The sequence below is a fragment of the Chiloscyllium plagiosum genome, chromosome 15, assembly GCF_004010195.1.
Source record: "Chiloscyllium plagiosum isolate BGI_BamShark_2017 chromosome 15, ASM401019v2, whole genome shotgun sequence".
Taxonomy (NCBI): Eukaryota; Metazoa; Chordata; class Chondrichthyes; order Orectolobiformes; family Hemiscylliidae; genus Chiloscyllium; species Chiloscyllium plagiosum.
The window spans coordinates 19,603,109-19,624,032 of record NC_057724.1 but is presented as its reverse complement, the minus strand read 5'-3'; the positions used below and the strand labels follow the sequence as shown (position 1 = coordinate 19,624,032).

At 37.9% G+C, this 20,924-nt stretch overlaps 1 protein-coding gene across 4 annotated transcripts in view; it reads left to right on the top strand.

Annotated features, from left to right (window-relative positions):
• Window positions 1-20,924, top strand: part of diaph2 (diaphanous-related formin 2) — a 734,120-nt gene that overhangs the window by 271,544 nt on the left and 441,652 nt on the right. The window lies entirely within an intron of this gene.

Here is a 20,924-nt window from a genome sequence, read left to right as displayed (position 1 = left end):
GGTACAATTGCACCATTTAAAAGACACATGGATGGTTATATGAATTGGAAGGGTTCAGAGGAATATGGGCCAAATACTGACAAATCAGACTAGATTAATTTAGGATATCTGGTCAGCATAGACAAGTTGGACCAAAGGGCCCGTTTCCGTGCTGCACATCCCTATGATGCTAGACTCTATAACTAAACTTAACTCATGCTTTGTTTCTGTGAAAGTCAATTTATTATTTTCAGATGGGTCAGGAAAGTATTGTCCTTTTTTCTTCTTCTCACATTTGAGTTCAATCTGAGCTTCCATTGTTAATTTGATTGCACGGTTTTGCACCCTTTTATGTCGAATGTGTTTTGTCAGATATGATAGTTAGATCTCTGATAAGAGTTTAAACTTTGGCAATCAGTTCCCAAAAAAGTGGTTGTAAAATAAGACTCATTCTCTGTCACCATTGCTTTTGTCAGAAAAGTTATAGACCAGTAATTTGTCCTTTCATACTTGCTGGTTGGCTGTTTTAAAAATTTATAGCATTAAATGACTGGTGTTTGGCCTCATTACCTGATAAAATTCCACTTATAAAGGTGTGCTCGTGCCAGAATTCTCTCAACATCCTCCACAGTCCTGAGGATTTTATATTTTTAGTGCATGGAATGTGGAGAGTACTGAATTTAGAAGAGGTCACCAAAATATTCGGACATATTATTGATGCAAATATGAATCTTATGCAGAAAGCATACCCCAATTGGTTTTCCACCTCAGCAGTTCAGGTGATTGAACAATTTTGTTAAGTTTCGTATGAATGGCTAAGAACGACTGCCATTTCATGAACATATAGGTTGCTCATTAGTTGGGTCAATGTTGCTAAATACTGGTTCGTGGGAATGTGTTGAAAAACTTGTCGCTTACTGTGCTTTCCTGAGATCTTTCCCCAGGTTGCTGTTTGGTGTGGCCAACCTCCAGACTTCTAAATAAAAATCATTTATCACTTAAGTGGTTAGCCCACTCGGAAAGTTGATCTTTCCCAGTTTAATCCCTGTGTAGCAGCACACTGTTGAACACTATTTAGTATGTATCTGAATAATGCAATGTTCTGGACTTAGAGCACACTATATCTGATCATTTTTACAAAATCAACTTAATTGTTTTTGGGCGTTTTATCAGATTATTTTGAAGGACATGAATGAATATTAATTTTGAGGGGCTCGCAAGTGTTTTGTCTTTTACATATCAATGTACCCACTTACAGTATGCATAATAAAGCATATAGGTAAAAACAATGACTGTAGATGCTGGAAACCAGATTCTTGATTAGTGGTGCTGGAAGAGCATAGCAGCTCAGGCAGCATCCGAGAAGCAGTAAAATCGACGTTTCGGGCAAAAGCCCTTCATCAGGAAGAAGTGCACCTTCCATTCTACTCATCTTAAATATGGAAAAGCTGTCAAGGATATAAGATCTGAGCTTGCTATCCAGACATTTGATTTTGTGCAAATTGGAAATATTTGGTGGATGGTCACATTCTCAAAGATGTTCGTCACTACAGGATGAGACTGCTCAATCTGTGTATGCTTCTGGTACTACAGCTGAATGTGGATATATCAGAGGTATAGTAGTGTTTCAGTTAAGTTTCTGTGCACAGTTTCAAGGCTTGTGCTATCAATCCAGATAATTAATGTTTATATCTCGATATTCAATAATAGTGAACAAAGATTAAATTGCTGTACACCCCAAACATTTATGTACTATTAGAAAGGCACTCTTTTTTTTTTCCCCCTGCTCTGTCTTCTGTGCGGTTCCAGTCCAACATTACAGTGATTCTCTCTTAATCACTCTTTGCAGTGGCCTTTCTGTTTTAATTTGCAGTACAGTTGCCTCAGGGCAGTGGGAAAGTTGTTAAATGCTGACCTTGCCAGTATAGCCCACACACTGTGGAGAATAAAGGACAAGTAAAAACATGCATGCCAGATAATCCTATAGTATTTCTGAAGACACAAATTAATTCTTCAAATGCAATGATCCTTCCATTATGAAATTTATGCAAAAGTGCATCAAATTGTGCTGTAAAGGAAATATTTGAGCATTTGTTGATATTGATTGTTGCATCATTTAACAGTTAATTGGGAATATTGCAATATTATGATGGTTAGAGTTTGTATCTTAGTATTCTACTCCTGCTACCTGTTTTTATGGAAGCTCCTCAACAGCATTGTGGTTGTAATTTATCATTGAAAATTTGATATTATTATGGCATATTTTGAGGTGCCAACCTGTAGATGTTTTCCTGTAATTTATCTAAGTTCTTATAGTAATGAAGGATCAAATTACCTTTTTCATTTGGATGTACTGTAAATAGTAGCCTCTCTTCAAGTTGTTATTTAATTAGAAACTTTAACCTTCTTTGTTTCATGACATAATGACCTGAAATGCAGTGGATGATTTTTCCTTATGGGGGAGAAAAGTCATGGCAGTTTATATTACTTTAATTCAACTATGAACAAGTCTGATAATTTATGATTTTTACAGGAAAAATGGGTACATGTCACAGGATACAATAAGCATACCACCAAAACCTTTGGGATTTTTTAAAATATAAAGTTGCCTCATTTGGCAATTACTGGCCTTACCTGAGAGTATGTGTTTGGAGTCGAGAATGTGGTGCTGCAAAAGCACAGCAGGTCAGGCAGCATCTGAAGAGCAGGAGAATCGATGTTTCGGGCATAAGCCCTGATGAAGCCTTGGATGCTGCCTGACCCGCTATACTTTTCAAGCACCACACTTTCGACTGTGATTTCCAGCATCTGCAGTCCTCACTTTCTTAGAGTATCTGATTTGAGAGTGGCATTGGGGTAACACATAGAAGGAAATCATGCCCTTGACCAATTGCTTTTTGAATGGCTAATAGAGCATCCTTATAAGGAGGGAGTGAAAAATCACTTAACGAATTGATGGTAATTTGTAGGTGAATGAAGAAGACTTTTAATCACTGCTTCTTTTTTGAAAAAAGAAAATAAGTCTAAAAATGTAATACATACAAAAATAAATGCTCATCATGTATATATGTTTTTGCATATCCTATTTGATAGCTTGAAGGGTTTGTATTAGTGTGCAGGTTATTTATATGTTAATACTGTCCAGAATCCATTTTGTTCAAACCAAGGTGTGTTAATGAAAGGCTTTATTATGATTTTTGTCTTCTCTTGCTATCTCTGATTTGTCCCTCAAGCCATTTGTTTATATTTGAATAAACTCCATTTATCTTACCATTATATATAGTTTATTAGAAATCTATCTTGCAAAATACTGCAGTTTTGTTTTATGTATATACTTTTTCTCCAGGGTCTGATTTTTCAAGAGTGGTAGTACTGTTAAGATAGAAATGCATCACCAGAAAGAGGAATTTCTCCTGTAATTTTTTTTTTAAATTTCAGAGCATACATCCAATTTCTTTTTCATGAAATCTATAAAATCAGATTGATTTTTGGGGCAAATCAGAGGTAGCATCTTAAATTAAATAATGTCATGAATTTTCTGCTAGTCAGTCTCAGATCACAAAATCAGAATGTGAATCCAGTTTTATAATCCACATTTACCAGCTCGGACTAATTCCAAGAATATAAGTCTGCAACTTCAGCAGCATAGGAATCATAACTGAAATATTGAATTTTCTATGCCTGTTTTAAAAATGAAGTTGATATTTATTCAGTTTTCCTCCTATTGATTTTGAAAAGATCAATGAGAAACCGGTAATAGCAATTAAAGAAGGAGCAGAATGTTAAGCAAAATGTAACCATGTCAATATTGCAATATTTCCAATGAAATGCTATTTAAGCATTATTTGGGAGTTTACTCTACACTTTTAGTCTGATTAATTTGCACTCATTTTTTTAACCTTGTGATCATCGTTCAGGTTAAATAATTAGCTCGTCCTTCATAATCTTTATTTTTGCTTCTGCAGATATGAGATCTATAATTTTGCATGCTCCCTTTGTTACTTACATTTGGGAATTTAAAAATTCTATAATGATTTTTTTGTTAAATGACTCTGAAAGATCTGGTTTTCTTGGTTTTGAGTCCATGCCCAATTTCAACATGACGTAAAGAGTGAAGGTACTCTCAAATTTCTGGAAATTTAAAATCATGTTTTACAAACTAGTTCGCTGATCCCTGTCTATCCGGTTTGCTGAGATTATTCTTCTGGCTGGCCAGGTCTTGCTGCCCCTCGATTTTCCTTCCTGAGGAATTATCATTTGCTGCAGGAGGCACAGAGCAACTCGTTCGCAACTTATAAATTTCTGATGTATTGTTTAATATAACAGTTCATGTCAACTGATCAAAATGGTGAACTGACAGTAGTGTGGGTTTTGCAAATGCCTCTGAGTTGCAGGATTTCTTGTTCGTATGGTTTTTACATTTCAGAATCGTCAGATTTTTTATTTTTAATAATGTTGGCATTCTTGAAATCTAAATAGTTACAAAAATACATGAAGAAATCAAGTTTTTTTTTCCCCCATCAGAGTTTATGTGGCAGCGGCCACCACATGTTTGTCAAGTATCGATCTGTGGAGAAAATTATTTTCTCTTTCTCTGTTTTAACCTTTAATATTTCTAAAAATATCTACCTTAGAAAAGAAGGCAAGTTTTTTAAAAAAATTGCTAATTAGCAGAGTTTCTTCAACTGAATTATTTTTAAGAGTTGTGTTTGTTGAATTTTGATCTGCAGAGTGATAATCTTTTTTAAAAATAAAAATAATATAAAAACAATACATGAAAAGGGAAAGATTATTTATATACCTGGTGGAAGCCTACATGTGGATACTGGAAAGTCTTTTTTATCCTTAGATTGAAAACTGCATGTTGGATTATTTCAGGAGATTTTTTTCCATTTGTTCAGTTAAGTGTTTGATTTCTTTTTAATATTTATAGGTTGGACTTTTTTTCTTATTTCATGCTTAATATTAAATCTGTGGGTAAGGAAAGGTTTTTTTTTACACGTAAGCTATTGAGAGATTCTTTTTAGATTTAAAGTCACTGCGGGCAAACAAACAAAGTGTGAAGATTAATAGATTTAGAGAAGTGATCACGCAAGAAGAACACTAAAATATATGGTTGATTGTCAGGAAAGGTTAAAAAAAAAGGAACCGGAGAATCGACGTTTCAGGCATAAGCCCTTCTGAAGGGCTTATGCTCGAAATGTCGATTCTCCTGTTCCTTTGATGCTGCCTGACCTGCTGCACTTTTCCAGTAACACATTTTTAAGCTCTGATCTCCAGCATCTGCAGTCCTCACTTTCTCCTGTCAGGAAAGGTAAGAAGTGGTGTAGAAGTCTCCTGCAGCTATCCCTGTCTCAAACAGATATTCCGTTTTGGGTGCTATTGAAAGAGGGAGCCTCGCAGAGGAAAATGGAACATAGAACTTTTACAGCGCAGTACAGGCCTTTCGACCCTCGATGTTGCACTGACCTGCAAAATTACTCTGCCCATCTAACCTATACTATTCCATTATTATCCATATGTATGTCCAATGCCCGTTTAAATGCCCTTACCATTGGCAAGTCTACTGTTACAGCAGGTCGATCCATGCCCCAACTACTACTCTGAGTAAAGAAATTACTCCTAATATTTGTCATAAATCTTTTACCCCTAAGTTTAAAACGATGTCCCCTCATGTCAGCCTTCACTATCCAAGGAAAAAGGCTCTCACTGTCCACCCCATGTAACCTCCTGGTTATCTTGTACGTCCTGATTGTCAAATTTAAAAGAATAATTGTTCAGGGACTCTCCTGTCAGGGGTACAGATAGGAGATTCTGCAGCAGTGAACATGAATCTAGGATAATATGTTGCTTTCCTGGTGCCAAGATTAAGGATGTAGAACATAGAACATAGACATAGAACAAAGACGCAGTACAGGCCTTTTGGCCCTCGATGTTGCGCCGATCCAAGCCCACCTAACATACACTAGCCCACTATCCTCCATATGCCTATTCAATGCCCGTTTAAATGCCCATAAAGAGGGAGAGCCACCACTGCTACTGGCAGGGCATTCCATGAACTCTCAACTCGCTGAGTAAAGAACCTACCCCTAACATCTGTCCTATACCTACCACCCCTTAATTTAAAGCTATGCCCCCTCGTAATAGCTGACTCCATACGTGGAAAAAGGTTCTCATGGTCAACCCCTAATCATCTTGTCTCAAAATATTTGAAACATATTGTCAAAAGGGAGAGTAAGAAGTTGTAAGTTGTTGTAAACATTGGCCGGAATGGGTTCGGGAAAGGGTTAAAGCTGTGCCAAGTGAATTTAAGACGTTAGGTAGAAGATTAAAAACCAGAACATCAAAAGTAGTAATCTCTTGTTCACTTCCGGTGTCACGCTGTAGTGAGGGAAGGAATAAAAGGATTGGGGGGAGATGAATTAATGATTTAAGAGATGGTGCCATGTGCAGGGATTCAGTTTCTTGAATCATTTGGATCTCTTTTGGGACAGCAAAAATCTGTTGAAAATAGATAGGTTTCACCTGATCTGGAAAGGAACCAATATTCTGATGGAGAGATTTGCTAGTTCTATTTCAGGAACCTGTAAACCTTTAGAGAAGGCTGGTGGGGGCTTGCTACCTTTTTAAGTAACAGTGAAAATAGAAAGCAAGACGAGGATGGTTCTGAATCATAAAATAGCAAGTTAATTAGAAAAGACAGACAAGAGCAAGTCAGAGAATGAAGTAACTCTGAGAATTAAACTGCATTTATTTCTTATGCATCGGCTTATGAGCACAGGGCATGCATAGGGACATGGGACAGAGGCAATGTAGCTATTACAGAAACTTGGCTGAAGGAAGACCAGGATTGGCCACTCAATGTTTCAGGTTTTCGATATGAAATAAAAGATCGAAGGAGAGGCAAGTGAGGAGGGGGAGTGGCAGTTTTGATTAAGGAAAACATTACTCCTGTAATTAGAGAAAATATTTCTGAGGGATCTTTTGGTGACATTATTATGGGTTGAAATTAGAAATTATAAAGGGCTGATCACCTTGGTGAGATTGCACTGTAGGGCCCCAATAGTCAGAGGGAAATTGAGAAGCAAACATGAAGAGAGATCTTAAATATAACTAAGAATATTAAGTTTGTAATCATAGGGGAATTTAATTTTCTCAACATTGACTAGGACTGCCATAGTGTTAAAGATTTGGATGGTGAAGAATTTAAGTGTGTTCAAGAAAAATTTCTTTCAGTGTGCAAATATTCCTACTGGAGAAAACAAAATTTAACCTGCTGTTGGGAAATGCGACGGCAAGTGACTGAAGTGTTAGTAAGAGAACACTTTGCGGTATAGATCAGAATACCATTAGTTTTAAAATAGTTATGAAAAGGGCAAGACTTCCATAAAAGTTAAAATTCTTAGAGTAAGGCAAATTTTAAGGGTATGAATCAAGAACTTTCAAAAGTTGGTAGGAGAAGGATAAAGGGACAACTGACAACTGGGAGGCCTTCAAAAGTGTGATACCAAAAGTTCAGAGGCATCATGTTCCCATTAGAGTGAACAACAAGGTTGGTAAGACTTGGAAACAATGAATGAATTAAATATATTAAAGTTCGAACCATGAAGGTTAAAAAAAAATCAGATATAGACAACTGGGATCAACTGAATCACTTGAAGAGAATAGAGTGTAGGCGCATTCTTGAGGAGGAAGTCAGGAAAGTATTGAGGGGATATGAGAGAGCTTTGGCAAATAAGGTTAAAGATAATCTAAAAAATACATTTTAAGAGGAAGAGAGCAACTAGAGAGAGAACATTAGGAGAAGGTAGAGATATTAAATGAATATTTTGCATCAGTTTTTACTATTGGGAAATAAATGAAGGCTCGAGAACTCTGAAAGAAATATTGATGTTTTGAAAACAGTTCACCTTACAGAAGAGGACCTGCTGGAGTTCTTAGAAAACATAAAAGTAGATAAATCTCCAGGACCTGATCAGTTACATCCCAGAATGTTGAAGGAAGTTAGGGAGGAAATTTCAGGGCCCCTCGCAGAAATATTTCTATAATTTATAAACATGGGTGAAGTACCGGAGGACTGGCAGATGGCTACTGTTGTGCCATTGTTTAAGAAGGCTATAAGGAGAAGCCTGGAAACTATAGACCTGTTAGTCTGTAATCAGTGGTGGGTAATCTATCAAAGGTGGTTCTGAAAGATAGAATCTACATGCATTTGGAGAGGTAAGGATTGATTAGGGATAGTCAGCATGGTTTTGTGTGAGGAAAATATGATTGACTTTCTTAATGAAGTAATCAAAAAGATTGAGGGCAGAATGGTAGACCAATTAGTATAGTTAGATCATATGGGATTCAGAGTGAGCTTGCCAATTGGATACAAAATTGGCTTTATGGTTGGAGACACAGGGTGGTGTTGGAGGGTTGTTTCTCGGACTGGCAGCCCATCACTAGCGGTGTTCTACAGGGATCGGTACTGGATCCACTTTTGCTTGTCATTTATATAAGTAATTTTAATGAGAATATTGTAAGCATTGTTAGTAATTTTGCAGATAACAGTAAAGAAGGTTATTTCAGATTAAAAAGCGATCTTGATCAAGTGGGTCAATGGGCTGAAGAGTGGCGGATGGGATTTAATTTGAATGTTGCACTTTGGTAATCCAAACAGGGGCAGGCCTTATACAATTAACGGTAGGTTCTGGGTAATGTCGTTGATCAGAGAAATCTAGGGATTCAGGCATGTACTTCTTTGAAATTTGAGTCACAGGTAGACTGGATGGTTAAGAAGGCATTTAGTATGTTTATCTTCATTACTGAGACCTTTGTGTATTGGAGTTGGGATGTCATGTTACACTGGTACAGGGCATTGGTGAGGCCTCTTCTGGAATACTGATTGCAGTTTTGGTCGCCCTATTATAAGAAGGATATTATTAAAATAGAGGGGGTACAGAAAAGAGTTACCAGGATGATGCCAGAAATGGAGGGTTTGAGACATAAAAATAGGCTGGAAAGGCTCGCACTTTGTTCATTGGAACGTAGAAAGTTGAGGGGTAATCTTAAGAGGTTTATAAAATCATGAGGGGCATAGATAAGGTGAATGACAAGAGTCTTTTCCCTAGGGTGGCGTGGATCAAAACAAGGGTGCATACTTTTAAGGTGAGAGGAGAAAGATTTGAAAGAGACCTGAGGGGCAAAGTTTTCACACCATACAGTTTGTATGTGGAATCAACTGCCAGAGGAAATGCTACATGCAGGTACGGTTGCAACATCTAAAAGAGATTTGGATAGGTACATGAGTAGGTTGGATTTCCTTGTGATCAAAGAAAACATTTAGATTTTTCCCTCACTGTGCAAGCAGTGAATTGTAAATCTTGCTTGTGAGTTGCGGCATCCTTTTTTTATGCATTTGTATCTCAGCAATAGCTCTTCTCACTTCGTTTCTGTACTGGTTGCCATTCTCCCTCCCTTCCTGGACAAAAAAAAGGCTGATGGTACCAAGTCCTACGATGAAGGTCAGGGGAATTATTTGGCAACATAGATCACTGTTTGCTTCTCCAGGCCTTCAACCAAAATCACCATCACCACCATTTTCTGACATGCTTCACGATATTGTCCACATTCACCCTTCATCCATATCACCAACCTCATGACATCATCAAAACTGCTTTCACACGAATTCAGACTCTACTTCAGCCCCTCAGGACTTCATTTTAGAGTCTTGGACACTTATGTCTTAATCAGACATCTATAGATTCAGAGAATCTATTATCAAACACGTTAGTATAAAACCATACTTCATTTGCAACTCATGTATTGACCAACATTGCACATTACTAATCTTGACTTCTAACAATTGTGCACATTAATTGCTTGTAATAATTGAATCCTTGTCATCACTGTGAAGCTGGTATTAGAGTTGAACTTAAGTGTCATCAATTCACAAACTTATTCTACAGGTCTCATTGCTAAGCAATATCGCAGAGCTGATACCTTTGCACACTGAACAGTAATTTGGTATGAACATGGTCACCTATGTTCAAATGTACATTTCTTACATGTACTTTGTGGTTAATGAGAGTATAATCCAGTCAAATTTATAACTTGCCAGTGCTGTTTAGTGAAGTAACCTGTACTGCATCTGAATAAAGTGAAATAACTCAGTCCACATAGAGGCATTCTTTTGGGAAACCTTGAGGTTGCTACTGTATTATGACCAAAAATTCTTGATCAAATCGATCATTGGGCTGAATAATGGTAGATGGAGTTCAATCTGGATAAATGTGAGGTATTGCGTTTTGGTGCAACATACAAAGGTGGCGCTTATGTAATTAATGGTAGGGTAGTGTTGTAGAACAGAGGAACTTAGGGATGCAGGTGCATAATTTTTTAAAATTTGCGCCATGTACAGGGAGGGTGGTTAAAAAGGCGTTTGGCATGCTTGCCTTCACTACTCAGTTCTTTGAGTGCAGGAATTGAGACAGTATGCTGAAGTTATACAGGACATTGGCGAGGCCTCTTCTGGAAAATTTTCCAGTTTTGGTCACCCAGGAAAGATATTACCAAGCTGGAGAAAATTCAGGAGAGATTTACCAGGATGTTGCTGGGTGTGAAAGGTTTGAGTTATAAAGAGAGGCTGAAGAGGCAGGGATTTTTTCACTGGAGTGTGGGAGGTTAGGTTGAGAGGTAATCTGATACAAGTGTGTAAAATAATGAGAGGTATAGACAGAGTTAATGGTAGTTATCTTTTCTCTAACTTGGGTGATTTCAAGATTAGGGGACACATTTTTAAGGTGAGAGGAGAAGGATTTAAAAAAGACATGAGAGGCAAATTCTTTACACAGATGGTTTTGAGTGTGGAAGGAACTTCTTGAGGAAGTGGCGGGTACAGCTGCAACATTTAAAAGACATTTGGATTGATTACATGAGTAAGAAAGGTTTGGAGGGATATGGTCCAGGAGCAGATAGGTGGGATTCATTTACTTTGGAATTATGTTCAGCATGAACTGGTTGGACTGAAGGCTATGTTTCCATGCTGTCAGGCTGTAAGACTCTATGAAGCTTCATTGTGCTTTGCCTGCTCAGGAGTCTCATTGTGGAAAATCAAAGTTTAATTTTTGCTAGCTGTTTTATTCATTTCTCACTTCAAAATTCTAGCAGATTTATAAGGCAAATCCTTTATCCATGCAATTTACTTTTGTGTTTTTGTTCCCAATGGACTACAATTCAGATTTGACCTACAGTCTAACTAATTTAATTCATTTAAAAAGCTGTTTCTTACTGAATAAGCGAAAGCCATGCCTGTTTTTTTTTTTGCTTTGAGTTCAAAAATTGTTTTGTGATTTCAGTTGATGAGGTTTGACCATCTTATCTGCTGATTGCCCTTTGTGTAATAAAGATTCCTGAATCAATTTGACAGGGCCTTGATGTGGATCACAGCAACTTGTTGTGAATAATTATGTGAGACATTCAGATCAAAACTCTTCCATAAATGAGTCCCCATAATATACCTACTCAACTCATTTATTGAAGGATTATTCTCATCATAATCATTTCACTTACCTCTGCTGCTAAAATGTTTTCCTTGGATCAGTTTTGATGCTCTTTGCAGTCTAACTTTCTATTTTGAGCCATTTCAATGGAAAGATTGACAGCCAAGGTCATTGCATGAAAATTATCTTTCGCTAACTGATGCAGAAGGCTGAAGGCTGCTTGTATCAGAAACCTTGAAAATTATGCTTTTGTGTTTTTTTTAACCAATAGACATTTAAGACATGTCTATTGGTTAGACATGTCTAACCAAAACAATTAATGCACTTTACATTGGTTGCGCTTATTGTGTTTTTAAAAGTACAACTTATTTGTGAAAGTATTGTTCTTGTAGAGCTTACAATAATTACACCAAGATTTCCCCAGCCATCTCATATAGACAACTAAAGTCAATTAGTATGTCTGAAATTACTTTGTCTGTTTATGTTTTAGTAAATCAATTAAAATGCACAGTTATTCAGTTTAACTTTATTCTAAACCAGCTGGTGATTACTATAGACACCTACCAGCGTTTTGGAAGAATGCTAATTACGACCTGGCAATGTTCATTTGGTGACTAGCATCTCATCCATTATATATAAAAGAAACAAATGCTAGTTTACACAGTGAAGCCCAAAACTTAACTTTAGATTCCATTCTTTTCCTGCTGTTTCAGGCATGATGAAGTTGTACGATTATAGTTGTTCCTTATGAGTCTAATTGGCTGCATTAATCCTTGAGGAATACATTTTTGGCATCTCCCAGTTGGTACTCGAATAACACACACAAACTTTCAATTTTGCGCACGTATTCCAATGTGCTGTCTCACTCATTTTATCTATATAATCGATCTTCATCCTCTTCCTAATAAAGGACAGTCTACTCTATTTTCAATATTGTTGTTTCAACTCAGAACTTGTGTGGATGAGGAATAAAGTGAGAATAGATGTCCTATGTGGTGTTTATGCTAATTGATCTGCATAAGCTTGCACGTGAGTCAAGACCAAGGGGACACAGTTTGAAAGAATATGCAGGCAAAAGCGTCAGTCACTTTTCTAATGTTATTTAATGTTATGTTATACAAAAATCGGACACAGCACCAACACTAGTGAAACAACATTGTTGAAGTAAGACAAGTTTCAAAAGACAGTTATTTGTAGTAAGAATTTAATAACTATGCATAGGGATTGTGAAAGGGATTGCAAGGAATCAAAGTCCAAAAGGCTATCATTCCACTGCCTTTTTATGAACCAAAGGAGTTCCACATTTGCAACAGAAGATTCAGATCATGGATCCATCTAAAATGCAAAGTCATCCTTTCTTTTAGACAAGTCCTTGTAGTGCAGTACAGTTAAAGAATCATAAAATCCTATAGTACAGATCAAGGTCTTTCAGCTCATTGAGTTTGCACTAATCCTCCGAGCAGCATCCCAACCAGACTCAGCCCCCGACCCTAACCCCGCATTGACCACGTCTAATCCAACTAACCTTTCCATCCATGGACACCTAGGGATGGTATAACATGGTCAGGAGTGTAGAGTTCCAAATGAGTAGGATGTCAGTTGAATAGGTAGGTTGGGTGCTTGGATGCTGTTAGTGTTAGGGTAGGTGTTAGTGTTTTAGGGTAAGTTGGGGTGGGTCAGAGTGGTGGAGCAAAGTAGCTTCACACCCAGTCGTGGGGAAGGGGAGATCAGGAAAAAAAAAAGTATGCTTTTAAAGCCATTTTAATCCTTTCCACTCAAGATGTATTTTATGAATGCAGAGCAGATTGTGCTTAACAGTAAGACAGAGATCCAGGCAGTTGATTGGCTCGTCAATGCATTTACCTAATGTTACTGTCTAAAGTCACTCTTTTAGAGACAATACTGCATCATTTTTGAGTAATCTGGAGGTTGTATTATCTTTAATTTTACTTTTTCGTAATTTTAATCCTGAAATACGGACTTTGCTGGCTGGGTCAGTATTTAATGCCCATCCCAATTCCCTTTGTGATGTGGCAATGAGCTGCTGTCTTGAACTACTGCAGTCGATTTGGTGTATGTGTACCCACAATGCTGTTAGAAAAGGAGTTCTAGGAATTTGATCTGGCAACGGTGAAAGAGCAGTGACATATTTCCAAATCGGAATCTTGTGTGTCTTGGAGTGTAACTTGCAGATGGTGGTGTTCCCATGAATCTGATTCCTTTGTCGTCTCAATGGTAATGGTTGTGCGTTTGGAAGATGCTGTAAAAAGAAATCTTGAACTTCTCCAGCACCTTCTACTTGTCATACGTGCTGCTGTTTCTGTGCATTAGTGTTAGAGAGAATGAAGGTTTGAGGGAAGTGATGCCAATCATGCAGATTCCTTTGTCCTGGATGTTCTTCAGAGTTGCTGGAGCTGCACTTATCCAGTTATCTATCACACTCCTGAATTGTACCTCTAGATGGTGAGAACCCTCTGGGAAGTTAGTTATTTGTGACAGCATTCCTAGTTTCTGACTTGCTCTTGTAGCCACAAAAGTATGTGGCTCATCCAGTTCAGTATCTAGTTGGTGGGAACCCCAGGATGATGATGTGGAATTCAGCAATTGTAATGGTATTAAATGTTGAGGAGTGATACTTAGATTCTCTCTTGTTAGAGATACTTTCCTTGGCACTTGTTTGAAATGAATTTTATTGCCCACTTGTCAGGCTAAACCTGGATGTTGTACAAACCATTCTGCTTATGAATTTGGACTGCTGCAGTATTTGAGGAGTTGCAAATGATGCTGGACATTGTGCAATCGTCAGTGAATATCCACATTTCTGACATTAACATGGAGGGAAGTTCATTGCAGAAACAAGTGAAGATGGTTCGGCCAAGGGCACTGTTCTGAGGAACTTCTATAGTGATGACTGACCTCCAACATTCACAGCCATTATTCTTTGTGCTCTGTATGACTCTGTATGTAGAGTTTTCTTGTATGAATCCCATTGACTCAAGTTTTGCTGAGGCTCCTTGATACCACAGTGCATTGTATGTAGCCTTGATGTCAAGGGCACTCATTCTTATCCCACCTTTACTGGCCATTTTTGAACACTGTACACAGACTATAATGAATTCAAGATCTGGGTGTCCCTGGCAGAACATCAAGTGAATGTCAATGAGCAAGTGCTGCTTAACAGCATCATTGATAATTCTTTCCATCATTTGCTGATGTTTGAGAATAGACTAATTGAGTAGTATTACTGAGGTTGGATTTACCTTTTTTTCCTGTGTGCAGGACATGCCTGGGCAATTTTAAAATTTTAGGGTAGGTTTCAATGTTGCTGTACTAGAACAGCATGTTTTATGTACAACTACTGGAATGTTAGTATTTCTCTCAGCCTTTGCAGTATACAGTGCCTTTAAGTCATTTCTTGATATCACTAGAGTGAATCAGGTTGGCTGAGGACATATTGAGGACCTCAGAAAGAAGCCAAGATGCATCATTAGCTCAACATTCTTGGCTTACCCTTGCACTATTGTACTATGTTCTCCATCATTGAGGATGGAGGTACTTGTGGCACCGTCTCCTCCCATGAGATATTTAATTGTTTACCATCATTCATGACTGGATGCGGCAGGACTGTAGAGTTTATTAGATTTGATCCGTTGGCTGTGATTTGCTTTGTTTATCACGCATCCTCTCTAGTTTGACCAACAAGTAGTCCTATGTTGTAGCTTTGTCACATTGTTACGTCTGCTGTTATTCTTGACATATCCCTTTGTACTCTTGATTAAAGCATGGCAGATCACCTGACTGGATGGTAATGGTAGGTGAAAGATATGACAGGCTATGAGGATGCAGATTGTATTGAAATGCAATTCATCCTCTACTGATGCCTCACAGGACTTCATGGATGGCCAGTCTAGAGTTGCTGCGTCTGTTCAATATCTATTTATCATAGTAGTCATGCCACATATGATGGACAGTATTCTCAATGTGAAGGCTAAACCTTGTCTTCACAAGGATTGTGTGATGGTCACATTTACCAATATTGTCATGGACAGATGCATCTACAGTAGGCAAGTTGATGATGATGGAGCCAAGTATGATTCTCTGTCTTGTTGCTTCCCTGCCCATCTGCTGCAGACACGGTCTGGTAGCTACGTCATTTTAGATTTGACCAGCTCGGTCAAGAGTTGAGTTGCTGAGTCTTTACTGGTGATAAACATTGATGTCCCCACGCAGAGGACATATTGCCCTTAGCGTGCTCTGTTCCTTCCAAGTCCTGTTAGCATAGAGTATTACTGATTTATCAGTCGAGGGTGGCAGCACAAGGTGGTGATCAGTTTCTTTTCATGGGTTTAACTTGATGCCATCGAATTTCATGGGTTTGGAGTTAGTGTTGAGGACTCAGAACAACTCTCTCCGAGCTAAATACTACTGTTAAGCTACCTCTGACAGGTCAGAATGAGATTGTGATGTCTTGGCCCTTTAGACATTTGTTCAAAAATGCAAAAAGTATGACTGACATTTTGCTCTTGACACCAGTTTTGCAATATGATGATGCTTCATACTGAATATAACACTTCAACCTTTTTATTTCCATGCTAACAATTCTGCACTTCATTGGTTTTAGGCATAATCTCTTTCTTTTAAATGTACTATAATTGCTATACCAATCCTGTACAATAACTCAAAAAGCATCTCCGTGGAATATGAGTAAATTTATTTTAAATGGCAGTAAATTTGAATTGCCGGGAGGACAAATAAGCAGAATAATCTGAATGTGAATAATTAATACAATGCAATCCAAATTAAGCAATAGTATATGCAGGCAAACCTTAGAAATTAAGGATTAATTGACTGCCGTGACTTTCCAGGAAGCTTGCCTGAAGTTAGTTTGTGATAAAGTTCACTTCAAGATTTCTGAACAGGGCTCAAAAAGGAGCACTGTGGGTCCGTTCTTGAGGAAGAAAATTCCTTTGCTTTGATAGCAGAATGATGATAGAAGATGACAGATGACAGAAGATGATAGATGATGATGCAGACATTGGCAGGATAGAGTTAGCCAAAAGTAACTCAGTAAATATGAAAGCTCTGTTAGCTACAAGGCAACAGAAGGTTCTAACAAGGAACAAAAATGTTTTAGATGGTTTATTCTGTTTATGCCTCAGAAAGCTGGTCAATGGTCAATTAAAGGTCAATGGACAAAAGTAGAGCCTTTGAAATGTGGATTTTAAATTGTATGCGAAAAGATCCCATATGGCGATCACTAGACAAATGAAGTGAAATTGTATGAACAACTAGATTCTTTAAAGGTGACATCCAAATAAGGAAATGCCAGGATTTGGCCATTTGATCAGAGCTGAAAATACGAAGATTGCTTCGAGAAGATGAAATGGAGGGTAGCAGAAAGAAATGTCAATAGTTGGATCTTGTGTATTATAGAATAGTTGCACACAAACTATTATAGGTGTGTGAGGATGGTGTAGGACAGATACATGTAACATGCATAACAGATCTCCTGGCTTTTGTACAGCAAGCTCTTGATTAACCTGTACCTGTGGAACCAGGAGTGTGCTGATTGATCAAATATTCAGGTTGATCAAGAGATCCACATAATGTAAAAACACAGTGAATAACACAATGCAGGGAGTACACATATCACTGTTAGACTTTATTTACAACATAAATCACTTAAATATTAATGCAACTTTACCTTAAACAAAACGTACTGGCAGAGATTCTTCTTACTTGCACCTCAACTGTTTACTCGGGCGATTGTGGTACTACAGTAAACCTCCAGTCTTTTAGGTATATTGGTTTTGCTGGTTTATCGAGTGCCAGTTAAAACAAAGTTTGCTGTAGTTACAAACAGCAGTAACATTGGTGGTTTAAAAAAAAGAACCATTTAAACAGAGGTTTTATTTGCTAATAGTTTGTTGTAATGTTAGCTATTGTTTGTATATGTCTTTATAATAAAGAATTTATTTGCAATCCTAAAATATTCTTAATGATCTGTTGTAAATTCGTCCACGTTCAAGAGAAATTGGGATGGATAACAAGTTCTGATCTTGCCAACGACAATCACATCTGCATGAAAGAATAAAACTGTGCCTAGTGAGATGTGGTTCAGGAATTGATCTGTTCAGTCAAAAGAAAACTTATTACAGAAACTTGTGACCCTGTGTAAATGCCATCATTGCATCAAGGGATAGTCCATAACGACTGAATCATACAAATTGGAAATACACTGAGTTAGTTAATCTCAGCTGTCTGGTGATATCAGATCTTCGAGGCAAGAAAGAGAGAGTGGGTAAAATAACAAGATAAAATGAGACTTTCTTTACAGTAATGTGCCACCAGTTGTTGGTGGAAAGTCCTGTGTTTCCATTTGGAAAGGATGGGATGGAGTTCAGATTTAAAGCTCTCAGCATCTAGGCTTATGTGAAGCCACATGGGCGGCATGGTGGCTCAATAGTTAGCACTGCTGTCTCAGTATCAAGGACCTGGGTTTGATTCCAGCCTTTGGCAACTGCCTCTGTGGATTTTGCACTTTCTCCCTGTGGCTGTGTGGGTTTCTTCCGGGTGTTCCAGTTTCCTTCCACAATTCAAAGTTATGCAAGTTAGGTGAATTGGCCATGGTAAATTGCCTATAGTGTTCAGGAATCTATAGGTTCGGGGCATTAGTTAGGGGTAAATATCGAGTTGGTCTGGGTGGGTTACTCTTCGGAGGGTCAGTGTGGACTTGTTGGGCCGAAGGGCTTGTTTCCACACTGTAGGGATTCTAATTCTAACATTTGAGTTAGACTATATGTTACCTGTTGATGCATGCTCAATCAAAAAGTAGCATGATGCAACTCCTTCACATGATTGAGGAGGAAATTGAAGAACAAATTCATTTTTCTGGGCATTTCCAGTTAAATTTACTCTTTTTTTTATTGTCAGCTTTCATTTCCGTTTTGTTAAAAGTATCACATTTAGTTTAATGAATGAATAAAATTTCACTGCCAGTGCAATAAAACTAGCCTTTGTCCAGAAAATGTCACATTTCAGATATTTTTACAGAAGCCTAAATATCATGAACAAGGCACTGGCAACGACAAAAGGGCAGAACCATTTTTCCTTAGTCATGCTGAAGTAGTGAAGATTTAATGTTGCATCTTTCTTGCCAGCTTTGTGTATCAGTGAAATTAAATTGTTATGATACCTATGGAAACTTGGGGCTCATGTTGACCAATCCCCTGCAGTTGGAAGAATGGCATTTTTTCTACGTTGTGTTTTTACACATTGCCCCGACAACTTCCCTATCCTTTGCCTGTAACATATATTTCCCAGGGCTAATCCACCTTGCTTGCACATGCTTGGATACTATGGGCAATTTAACAAGACCATTGCCTAAATATAATTTTGAGATCTAGAATTTTAAAAATTCATTTTCTGAGTTTTTTTATACATGAGTAAATATTTCCTACAGTCTCTTGCTTCAGGATGCATCAAGCTAGCTTGCTTATATTGAAACCAGAACAATGCTAGAGCACTTCATCTTCATCGGTGGAATGAAAAGAACCACATAGGAACATTTACAGGCAGAGAGATCAAAAGATCATACAAATGGTGTGAGTTGACTGTTGACAGGCTAAATAATACCTCTCTGCTGGTGATCAAGTGTGTGTAAAATGTCAACAACTGAATAGCAAATGAAGGAATGACCTATAATGTGATTAATTGAGACAAAGAGATAATTACAAAAAAAATGAAATTAAAGTGGTGCTGGTAATAAATCCGTGTCCAAACAGGGCAGTAAGGAAGATTTTAGAAATACAGAACAGTAGGGTGGAGTTACATGAAATGCAGCATGAGCCCAAGGTCACGTTTGAGGCCATCTTCATGGGTATGGAACTTGACTATCAGTTTCTGCTCAGTGTGTCTACGTTGTTTATCTTGAAGGCCACCTTGGAGGATGCTCACCTGAACATCAGAGGCTGAATATCCTTGACCACTAGGATAGCATTCCTTTTGCTCCTGACACTTTAGAAATGGCCGACTTCCACACTGGAGGGATTCTATGATTCTGGCATAATTTCAAAACTTAACACTGATTAGTTCTTTACAATTAGTATTTTGCATTTATGCTCACCAACTTTATTGTGCAGTTGTTTCTGATATAGTGTGGTAGTTCTGTTCTCATGTGATCTTGCGTTAAGAAAATTGTGTAGAAGCCACACCATTTAAACTAATTGGGCCAGAACTGCATTTAGGCCAATATAGGTGTGGACAGTTTGTGTTCTACAAATAAATGGTCTAAATTCTTTAATCGTGTTAAAGCCAATTTGAGTTGAAGGAACGCGCATTATAGTAGAACCGACTGTATAGTAAAGTTGGTGAGCATAAATGCAAAATACTAATTATAAAGGACCCAATCAGTGATATGTTTTGAAGTTTTGTTAGAATCATTGAATCCCTACAGTCAGGAAGCAGGCTATTTGGCCATTGAATCCACACTGGCCCTTTGAAGAGCATCTCACCCAGACAACTTCCCTATCCTTTGCCTGTAACATATATTTCCCAGGGCTAATCCACCTTGCTTGCACATCCTTGGATACTATGGGCAATTTAACTTGGCCAGTCCACCCAACCTTCACGTCTTTGGACTGAGAGCGCAACTCTGAGCAACTTGAGACACCGCATGAACGTGCAAATTCGACACAGACAGGGTGGAATCAAACCCGGGTCCCTGATGCTGTGAGGTGGCAGTGCTAACCAATGAGCCATGGGGCAGTCCGAGAAACCTTTATATGCTGGACCAGACTGAACAATAAGTGTTACCTGTTCTGTCTGTTACAGAAGCATTGTAGACCATAACATTGATTATACCAAGTCCAGATAATAGCCCAAATTTTTAAAAACATCTGACTTAAAAATTAGTGTTGGTGTTCAAAATTCAACAGCTAAGCTGTTATGCCAATTCTTGATTTTAATTGACTCATAAAATAAGTCATAATATTTGCATTAAAGTTGACAGGTTTACTAATATAACTGTGTTGTATTCATCAAGTTGGATTACCAGAAATAATTTCTCCCCTTTTGTCTTTATAGAACTAAAAGGCAGGTATAAACGCACATTAAAGACCCAGGGTTGTATTTTTAATGTCTTTCATGTCTTGGAAGGAATGCAGACAAGTGATTAAATTACTGGTGTGGCCCCTCCTGCCACAGGCAGTCTTCATTAAGGTGGAGGAGAGCCAGCCCTGCTAACCTATCTGGTCTGCTGAGTGGAATTAACTTTGTTTAAAATGTAATTGAGAGCTTGTGAGAGATGTGGTGAATTTGTTTGGAGCTGCAATAGGCAAAGCAGGTGCATAAGGGTGGATACATGGCAGAAATCCTGTCATGATTGTATAAAAAGGAGTTTGGGATACCGAGCCAATGTGCTAGGTGCTATTTGTGACTCGCTTAGGCTGTGGGAGATTAGTT